General features: G+C 49.1%; 1 protein-coding gene across 2 annotated transcripts in view; it reads left to right on the forward strand.

Annotated features, from left to right (window-relative positions):
• The window catches only part of macrod2 (mono-ADP ribosylhydrolase 2), a 1,493,168-nt gene that overhangs the window by 190,448 nt on the left and 1,292,412 nt on the right, over window positions 1-10,308 (forward strand). The window lies entirely within an intron of this gene.

Raw genomic sequence — 10,308 nt, forward strand, 5'->3', positions numbered from 1 at the left:
CATAGAATTTACAGTGCAGAAGGAGGCCATTTAGCCCATCGAGTCTGCACCGGCTCTTGGAAAGAGCATTCCTCCACCCTATCCCCGTAACCCAGTAATCCACCCAACCTTATTTAGACACTAAGGGCACTTTAGCATGGTCGATCCACCTAACCTGCACATCTTCGGACTGTGGGAGGAAACCGGAGCACCCGGGGGAAACCCACGCAGACACTGGGAGGACGTGCAGACTCCGCACAGACAGTGACCCAAGCTGGGAATCGAACCTGGGACCCTGGCACTATGAGCCGACAGTGCAAACCACTGTGCTGCTGTGCTGCCCCGTCAGGCAGAGTGTATGGAATTTTCCTGTGCGTGTGCTATGTCTGGTGATAGTAAGCGTTATATTGCTACTGCTGGTAGCATGTTGTATTACTTAGTTAAAGTAATATCTGTCATTAATGGTTGCAGATGATCTTTAAGAATACATGAGTCTTCGATATAAAGTAAACAAATTTATTAAGCAACGATAAAACTAATAAATGAGTTTGACACTACTGAACTAACTCTAGAAATAAAGTAATGAGAAATAACTGTACAAACCGTATCTGAACTACACGTGGCAAGGCTGTGACCTGACTCTGCTACATGACTGCTATCTAACTGCTTCTACGTGGAAAGAGATCAAGAGCCTTTGGGCGCACCGTTATATTGTGTGATCTCGTGGTGCCCTTTAGTGGTAGTGCCACAGCTAAGTGAGATTAACCCTTTAGTTACGTGTCTGTCTACATATCATTACATCCCCTCCTTTTTTTTACATTTCTTGCTTGGTAACAAATAGGGTGGTAATCGTATTAAAGGTAAGAAGAAGATATGTATGACTTACATACACGTGAAATATAAGAAACAAAATGTTCAGAAGTTCAGTCTGTTAGGTTTCCTTTTTCTTGAGGACCTTCTCAGGATATGAGGTGGAGAAGTCGATGTTTTGATTGTTCTCTGTGTGTCATTACAATTCGAATTATTGATCACTCTCGTTATCTGACCTGGACTTTTTCTTGTGCTTGTGGTATCTTGCACATCAGAACAAATACAAGAATACCAAATTTCAATCGGTTGTGATTGTTTGAAATTTGGAATACTTAAAATAATCTTTATTATTGTCACAAGTGGGCTTACGCTAATACTGCAATGAAGTTACTGTGAAAATCCCCTAGTCACCACATTCTGCCACCTGTTCGGGTACACTGAGGGAGAATTCAGAATGTCCAAATTACCTAACAGCACGCCTTTCAGGACTTGTCGGAGGAATCAGGAGCACCCGGAGGAAACCCACGCAGACACGGGGAGAATGTGCAGACTCCGCTCAGTCAGTGACCCAAGCCGGGAATCGAACCTGGGACCATGGTGCTGTGAAGCAGCAGTGCTAACCACTGTGCTGCCATGTCACCCTTACACTTGTCCTATTGAGTGAAGACAAAAAGCTTCAGCAACATGTCTTGCTTTTCAGCAATATTCAAGTTCTGTACTGTTTGTGACAAAAACAAGGCCAAGTTCAGGAGTAATTAGGAGAGATGTCCAATGGGCCTTGAAAAGGTAATAATAATGATAACCTTTATTGTCACAAATAGGCTTACATGAACACTGCAATTGAGTTACTGTGAAAAGTCCCTAGTCGCCACATTCCGGCGCCTGTTCGGGTACACACGGAGAATTCAGAATATCCAATTCACCTAACAGCACGTCTTTCGGGACTTGTGAGAGGAAACCGGAGCACCCGGAGGAAACCCACGCAGACATGGAAAATTGGATCAAACCAAAATGGAGGGGTTGGGAATATGCCACCGCTTATAATGGAGGGAGCAAATCAAAGCATATTTTTCTTTACAGAGGGGTCATGAGAGATAAAATTGATGCTGTTTAACTTAATCCCCTGCTGTCCGTGACTCATGCGACTCCAGCTGACAGCACAGCGTGGCTGACTCTTAACTTCCCTCAGAAATCATAGAATTTACAGTACAGAAGGAGGCCATTCAGCCCATCGAGTCTGTACCAGCCCTTGAAAAGAGCACACTACCCAAGCCCACATCTCCACCCTATTCCTGTAACCCAGTAACCCCATCTAACCTTTTTGGACCCCAAGGGCAATTTATCATGGCCAATCCACCAAACCTGCACAGCTTTGAACTGTGGGAGAAAACCGGAGCACCCGGAGGAAACCCACACAGACACTGGGAGAACGTGCAGACTCCACACAGACAGTGACCCAAGCTGGGAATTGAACCTGGGACCCTGAAGCTGTGAAGGAACAGTGCTATCCACTGTGCTATCGTGCCACTCGTGGGAACATGACCACCTTCAAGTTTACTTCCAAGCCCGCATACCATCCTGACTTTGAAATATATTGCCACTTCTTCATCACTGGGTCATGAAACTCCCTGCCCAACAACACTGTGGGAGTGCTTACACCACATGGAAAGCAGTGATTAAAGGTTGCAGCTGATCATAAGCAATTAGGGATGGCAATAATGTTGGCCTATCCAGTGACACTCACAACAACAAATAAAAAAGTAAATAAAAATACTAAGACAAAATTCTGACGTAGAATCTCCTAGCAATAACATGTGTTACGATACCCTGCGAGAGTGCACGGTAAATCTCAGCCCCACAGACCCCAGAGATCCAACATCAATGAATTACCCAATAACTTGTATTTTTCCTGAGATCAGTGGAGAGCGATTTGATAAGTAGACTAGTCAAATAATTCCAAAGAGTCCGATAGTTGCGGGGACAAACCTTAGATGAATGGAGAGGCGATATGGAACTGGGAGATAGGCTGCAGGATTGGATGAGGTAATTCAGAGATTTTCCAGATGAGGGAACGGTTTCATGATACTTCGGATAACGTGCCATGTTGGGAAATCGGGAGCGAATGTAGCTTCGTTAGCACAAGGATTTAATGGTATGTACAGCAACATTTCGGGCAAGTTACAATTTACGGATGATCAGATTGCATCCTCTCCGATATTCATAAAGAAGGAGGATGGATGTTTTTGCTTGGGGTTAACCCAAAATTTCCTACTCACGTTTTAGTACCTGCATGCCTTGCAGGAGGATGTTGGGATAGTCATTTCAGGACCAAGGGTGGTGACAGAACTTGTGTTTCCCCTGTGCTTTACTGATTTCTTAACTCCCTCTGTGTTGTATCATTTTACCTCAAATAGGGTAATGGGCTTCTTTCTCTGCAATACTGAAACCCATTTGTGAGCTGGGAAGAGCAGTGTAAAATGTTTCTCTCTGTGCGAAAATGCCAAGCTTCCACTTTGCTTCTCATCTTGAATGCGGTACATATCGCTTCTCGGCCTTTCGGCTAAGATCAAGTGTAGCGCAGATTGAGCCTTTTGTCTCGGATCTCGTATGTCTCCCTTGTGGGGACCATGAATTGGGTTCAATTTGAATTGGTTTTGGAGCAGGCGAGGAGCTGGATTAGGGGTTCACCCTTGACCCACACTCTGAGCCCTGGCTTTGTAACTCAGAAAAAGTAATTTAAAATTTATTTTTTAATCGAATGCCCGCAGAGATTTGAGATATGAATCCACATAGAACCATAGAAAGGCCTGTCTTGCACATGCCAGCCCGAGGACACCCATGTGCCCTTTCTAATCCCACCTTCCTGCATCCGGCCCATAGTCCTGGAGCTTATAGCACTTAAGGTGCAGTGAATTTAGGGTCTCTGCCTCCACCACCAACTAAGGCAGCAAATTCCAGATACCCACTACTCTGCGTAAAAAGGTTCTTCCTCATGTCCCCTCGACACCTTCTGCCACTTACCTTGAATCTATGTCCTCTGCTTCTAGAATTCTACGCCAAGGGAAACAATTTTATCCTGTCCATTCTGTCTCTTCCCCTCATAATTTTGCTCCCCTCATAATTTTGCACACCTCAATCGAGTCACTCCTCAGCCTTGTTCCAAGGAAAATAACTCCAACCTATCCAATCTCTCCTCATAGCTACACTTTTCTAGCCTTGGCAACATTCTTGTAAATCTCCTCAGCACTCCCTCCAGAGCAATTAAATACATGACCTCACATTTCTCTGTGTTAAAATCCATCTGCCACTTGACCGCCCACTTCACCAGCCCATCTATATAATTTTGGAGATTTTAGCTATCCTCTACACTATCCATTACTCGCCCAATTTTTGTGTTGTCTGAAAATTACCAATCATGTCCCCCATGTTCAGGGCCTAATCATTAATGCATGACACAAACAAGAAGGGTCCCAACACCGAGCCCTGTGGTACACCATTTGGAAACGGAATGGAAACAACTTTGAATTCACAAGGGCACCCATCAACTGTTACCCTTTGTTTCCTGTCACTAAGGCAACTTTTTATCCAGTTTGCCACATCACCCTGTATCCCATGGGCTTTTACCTTTTTGACCAATCTACCATATCCACCAGGGTCCCAGGTTCGATTCCCGGCTTGGGTCACTGTCTGTGCGGAGTCTGCACGTTCTCCTTGTGTCTACGTGGGTTTCCTCCGGGTGCTCCGGTTTCCTCCCACAAGTACCGAAAGCCGTGCTCTTCGGTAATTTGGACATTCTGAATTCTCCCTCCGTGTACCCGAACAAGCGCTGGAATGTGGCGACCAGGGGATTTTCACAGTAACTTCATTGCAGTGTTAATGGAAGCCTATTTGTGACAATAAAGATTATTAAAATGTGGGAGATTGTCAAATGCCTTGCCTCAGTCTGTGTACATAACATCCACTGTACCACCTTCATCATTAACCCTTCTTGTCACTTCCTCAAAGAATTCAGTGAAATTTGTGAGACAAGATCTTCCTTTAACAAATCTATGCTGGCCATCCCTGACTGGTCCATGCCTTTCTATGTGACAGTTAATCCTATCTCTCAGGATTTCATAGAATTTCATAGAATTTACAGTGCAGAAGGAGGCCATTCGGCCCATCGAGTCTGCACCGGCTCTTGGAAAGAGCACCCTACCCAAGCACACACCACCCTATCCCCATAACCCAGTAACCCCACTCAACCAACACTAAGGGCAATTTTGGACACTAAGGGCAATTTTGGACACTAAGGGCAATTTAGCATGGCCAATCCACCTAACCTGCACATCTTTGGACTGTGGGAGGAAACCGGAGCACCCGGAGGAAACCCACGCACACACGGGGAGAACGTGCAGACTCCGCACAGACAGTGACCCAGCCGGGAATCGAACCTGGGACCCTGGAGCTGTGAAGCAATTGCGCTAACCGCTATGCTACCGTGCTGCCCCGATTGATTCGACTAATTTGCCCACCACCGACGTAAGACTAACTGGCCTATAGTTGTTTGGCATTTCCTTTGATCCCATTTTAAACAACAAAACTACGTTTGCATTTCTCTGGTACCTCCCCTGTATCGAGTCAAGATTGGAAAATCATCCTCGAGCATCTGATATCTCCTCCCTGACCTCCTTCAGCAGTATAGGAAGCAATCTATCTGGCCTTGGTGATATATCAACTTTCAAGGATTCCAACCCTTTGAGTATTCCCTCTCTATGATTTTTTTTGTCCAATATCTCCCTGTTCCTCCTACACTACCATATCTGCATCATCCCTTTCCTTTGTAAACACGGATACAAAATATTCATTAAAAACCCTTCCCGTAACTTTTACATAGAATTTACAGTGCAGAAGGAGGCCATTTGGCCCATCAAGTCTGCACCGGCCCTTGGAAAGTGCACACCTCCACCCTATCCCCGCAACCCAGTCACCCCACCTAACCATTTTGGACATTGAGGGCAATTTAGAATGGCTAATCCAACTAACCTGCATATATTTTGGACTGTGGGAGGAAACCGGAGCAAACCGAAGCAGACACTGGGAGAACTTGCTGGCTCCGCACAGGCAGTGACCCAAGCCAAGAATCGAACCTGGGACCTGGTGCTGTGATGCAACGGTGCTAACCACTGTGCTACCGTGCTGCCCCATCTGTCTGTACTGTGCTGTACTGTTCTATGTTCTATACATGCCTCTGATCTACACGCAAGTTCCTATCTTCATCTCTACTAGGTCCCACTTTTTCCTTAACTAAACTCTTACCATTAATGTATTGGTAAAACAGCTTTGAGTTTCTTTAACTCTTTTTCATACGCTGTCTTTGATTTGCCTATTTTCAATTTTTGTTTTGTCACTGCACTTCCTACACTTGACTAGGCTATCTGCAGTGCTTAGTTCTTTGTGCCCATCGCACGCTTTCTTTTTCTGTTTGATCTTCCCTGTATTCCTCTAGACAACCAGGGGGGTCTAGATTTGGCAGTACATCTCCTGACTGTCACAGAGCGCTTTGGAGTACCAGCTGTGCTGCTTATTTTGTTCTAATTTTGGTTATTAATTGAGAGTTTTATTGCAGTATCTATGGAAATTTGGATTGTAGCCACCTTGATGATTTAAAAATTTATGCTGCAAACTGCTCGTCCATTGAAAGATGGCAAGTGATTCAAGAATCAAGGGTCATGCTCCCTGTTTTGGAGACATATGGTGCTGCATTTCCTCCAGAAATATTAATAATGTCAGTATCTTCCCCGCATTGATAAACTCTGAGCAGCGCACACACCAGACCCTGTGTCTTCATATTCCGTTGACCCAAAGCAACTCCAATGCAATATTCTCAACCATCAAATCTTTGGTGCCGAAATATTTTTGTTTTTTGCTTGTTCCTATTTTTGCTTGTTGGTTATCAGAATGAGATGTTTTGGACATTGTGCATATTTTGGCCCTTCAAGCCTGCCCCGCCATTTATCACGATCATAGCTGATCATCCAACTCAGTAGCCTAATCCTGCTTTCTCCCCATAGCCTTTGATCCCATTCACCCCAAGTGCTGTATCTAGCCGCCTCTTGAATATATTCAATGTTTTAGCATCAACTACTTCCTGTGGTAATGAATTCCACAGGCTCACCACTCTTTGGGTGAAGAAATGTCTCCTCATCTCTGTCGGAAATGGTTTATCCTGAATCCTCAGACTGTGACCCCTGGCCTGGACGCACCCACCATTGGGAGCATGTACCCTGTCTGGTCCTGTTAGAATTTTTTAAGTCTCTATGAGATCCCCCCCCCCTCATTCTTCTGAACTCCAGCGAGACCAATCCTAACCTAGTCAATCTCTCCTCATATGACAGTTAGTGGATCTGACTGATATTAAAAGATAAAGAAAGACTTTGATTTATATAGCGCTTGTCATGACTACTGGGCTCCCCAAAGCTCTTCACAGCCAATTTTGAAGTGTTGTTATTGTTGTAATGTCGGAAACCCGGATGCCAGGTTACAAACAACGTGTTTTTGTTTACATGGATTGAGGGATAAATAAATATTGGGCAGTGGAGTTAATTCCCCTGCTCTTGTTTGAAATTGTGCTGTGGGATATTTTGGGTCCACCCGAGAGAACATACAAGGCCTCTGTGTAACGTCTCAACCGAAAGATAAGGGGCGGGATTCTCCCATAACTGGTGGGGCGGGCCGTACCGACGCTGAGGAGTGGCGTGAACCACTCTTGGCGTCGGGCCGCCCGAAAGGTGCGGAATCCTCCGCACCTTCAGGGGCTAGGCCGGCGTCGGTGGGCTTGGCGCTGTGCCAACTGGCGCTGAAGGGCCTCTGCCAGCTGGCACGAGTTGGCACATGCGCGGGAGCGCCAGCATGTGCTGGCATCATCCCAGCGCTTGCGCAGGGGGGTTCTCCGCGCCAGCCATGGCGGACCGTTACACCAGCCGGCACGGAGGGAAAGAGTGCCCCACGGCACAGGCCCGCCTGCGGATCGGTGGGCCCCGATCGTGGGCCAGGCCACCGTGGGGGCCCCTCCCCGGGCCCAGATTACCCCCCCCGCGCCCCTCCGAGGACTCCGCAGGCTGTCCGCAGAGCCAGGTCCCGCCGGTACGGACCTGGTGTATTTTACGCTGGTGGGACCCGCCGAAAACGGGCAGCCACTCGGTCCATCGCGGACCGGAGAATCGCCGGGGGGGGGGCCACTGCCAACGGACCCCGACCGGCGCGGCGCAATTCCTGCCCCCGCCGAGAAACCGGTCCTGGAGAATCCAGCAGCCGGTGGCAGGGCACGATTCACGCCCCCGCCCCCCCCCCCCCCCCCCCCCCCCCCCCCCCCGTGATGGGCCGGAAAATCCCACCCAACACCTCTGACAGCGCAGCACTCATCCCCTCAGCCCTGTGCTGGAGAGTCAGTCTTGATGTTTTCTGTTGAAATTGATTGATGTGTTGAACTCTCAACCTTATGACTCAGGTGCAAGAGCACAACCAAACGAGCCACAGTTGACATTTTATGCATGAAAGATGGGAATTGAAGTGTTCAAATGAATCACATCCTGTACAATTCATGCTGCAGTCAGAGTATAAAATATTGCAAAATAACAATGCTGAGAAATACCGAGTATATAAAAATGCTCTGTTTAAGCCTTTCGAAATTAATATTTCTGTAATAATATTGTTTCAGTGTCAGTAGTCCAGCAACATTGCATGATGGACTGAATGGCCTTCTTCAGTGTTATTTGATTATCTGCTGTACATTATTGCGATGATTTACTCAGATTTGTTTTCATACAAAAAAAAGACATGGGGCGGGATTCTCCGCAAACGGTGCAGATCGCTCCGGCGTCGGGGCCCCCCCAAACATCGCTAATTCTCCGGCCCCGAATGGCCGAGCTGCGGCGTGATGCCATTTGCGATGGTTCATCCGGCGTGACGGCTCAAAAGACGCGCTGCTCCCCCCACCCGACCAGAAGACCCGACTGGATCGCCGCCCGCCGCGCAGCCCTGAGGTTCCAGGACCGAGGTGTCCCCCCCCTCCCCTTCCGTTCTAGGTGCATCGGGCAGGACAGGCTGGCAGCTCGCCATTCCAGTTGCCCGGGCCGCAGCCTGGCCCATCTAGGCCAGGACGCCCCAGGAAACGGCCGCCAAAGGGATCCCGAGTGAGAGGGCAGGAATCGCAGGAGTCCACCTCCAGTTCTGCTGTACCGTCTGGGGAACCACCTAGGCGTAGTCAAAGGGTCCGTAAGCCAAACAATTAGACACTGCGTAAGTTGGCACGGGGTGCAGGGCACAGATGAGTTTTAGGGGCTAGGGCACGTGTGTGCACTGTTTTTGTTATTAAAATCAATTTTACACCTACAGAGGCTGCCTTTGTGCTCTTTCCGAAGCGTGCGGGGGTGTCATGTACGTTGAGCGCCAGTGTGTGTGTGAGGGGTGGTCTTACGTCAGCCTCAGGTGAGTCTTCCCCCTGGGCCTTCCTCCCCATCCCCTCGGGCAGAGGACGGGACCGTGCACTGCAGTGTCACAGCCGCATGCAGGGATGGTCCGGGTGGTTGGTGGTACTGTGGCCATGGTCAGACATCGTCCAACGATGTGGAGCCAGGAGTTCATCGCAGAGCGGGTTGTCATCATCCTCCATGGCCGGCAATAGACACGCTTCCACCGCGCCCGGCCCTTTGTGCCGCAGGTGGATCTGCAATGGAGGGGTGGTATGCATGCGGGTCGGGTGGGTGTGGTTTTGGGAGGGGGGGGGTGGATGGATGGGGGCGGGGGGGTGAGGGTGTTCAGGTGTTGCCATGGTGTGCGATATGTGGCCATACGCGCCGATTCCCACGCCCCCTGGTCAGTGAAGCGGGTGTCTATCAGCCTGTCCCCTGCCCGCTGACCCAGCCGGTAACGGTGGACAGCCACCCGTCCTTGTCTACCCCGTCTGCCCTGACCATTACCCCCATCCCCCTCATCTAGGGAGGACTGCGCCTCTTCCTGCTGCTCCTCCACTCCACCCTCCTCTGCCTGCGGCACATCGCCCTCTGCTGAGCTATGTTGTGCAGGACGCAGCACACCACAATGATGCGGCCGACCCTATCTGACGGATACTGGAGGGCGCCCCCTGAGAGGTCCAGGCACTTAAAACGCATTTTGAGCACGCCAAAGCACCTCTCTATCACGGCCCTTGTCGCTGCACCGGGCATCATTGTAGCGGTTCTCTGCGTCATTCTGTGGCCTCCGTATAGGCGTCATCAGACACGACCGCAACGGGTAACCCCTGTCGCCCAGCAACCAGCCCCTCAGCCGGGGGTGGCATCCCTCGTACATTGCCGGGGATGTAAGACCGCGACAACACGTATGAGTCATGTACACTCCCCGGGTACCGGGCGCAGATGTGCAGGATAATCATGCGGTGATCGCAGACCACCTGGATGATCATGGAATCGGTCCCCTTCCTGTTGGTGAACACGGCCCTGTTATCTGCAGCTGGCCGCACGGCGACGTGCATCCCATCGA

This window comes from Scyliorhinus torazame, chromosome 1, assembly GCF_047496885.1.
Source record: "Scyliorhinus torazame isolate Kashiwa2021f chromosome 1, sScyTor2.1, whole genome shotgun sequence".
Taxonomy (NCBI): Eukaryota; Metazoa; Chordata; class Chondrichthyes; order Carcharhiniformes; family Scyliorhinidae; genus Scyliorhinus; species Scyliorhinus torazame.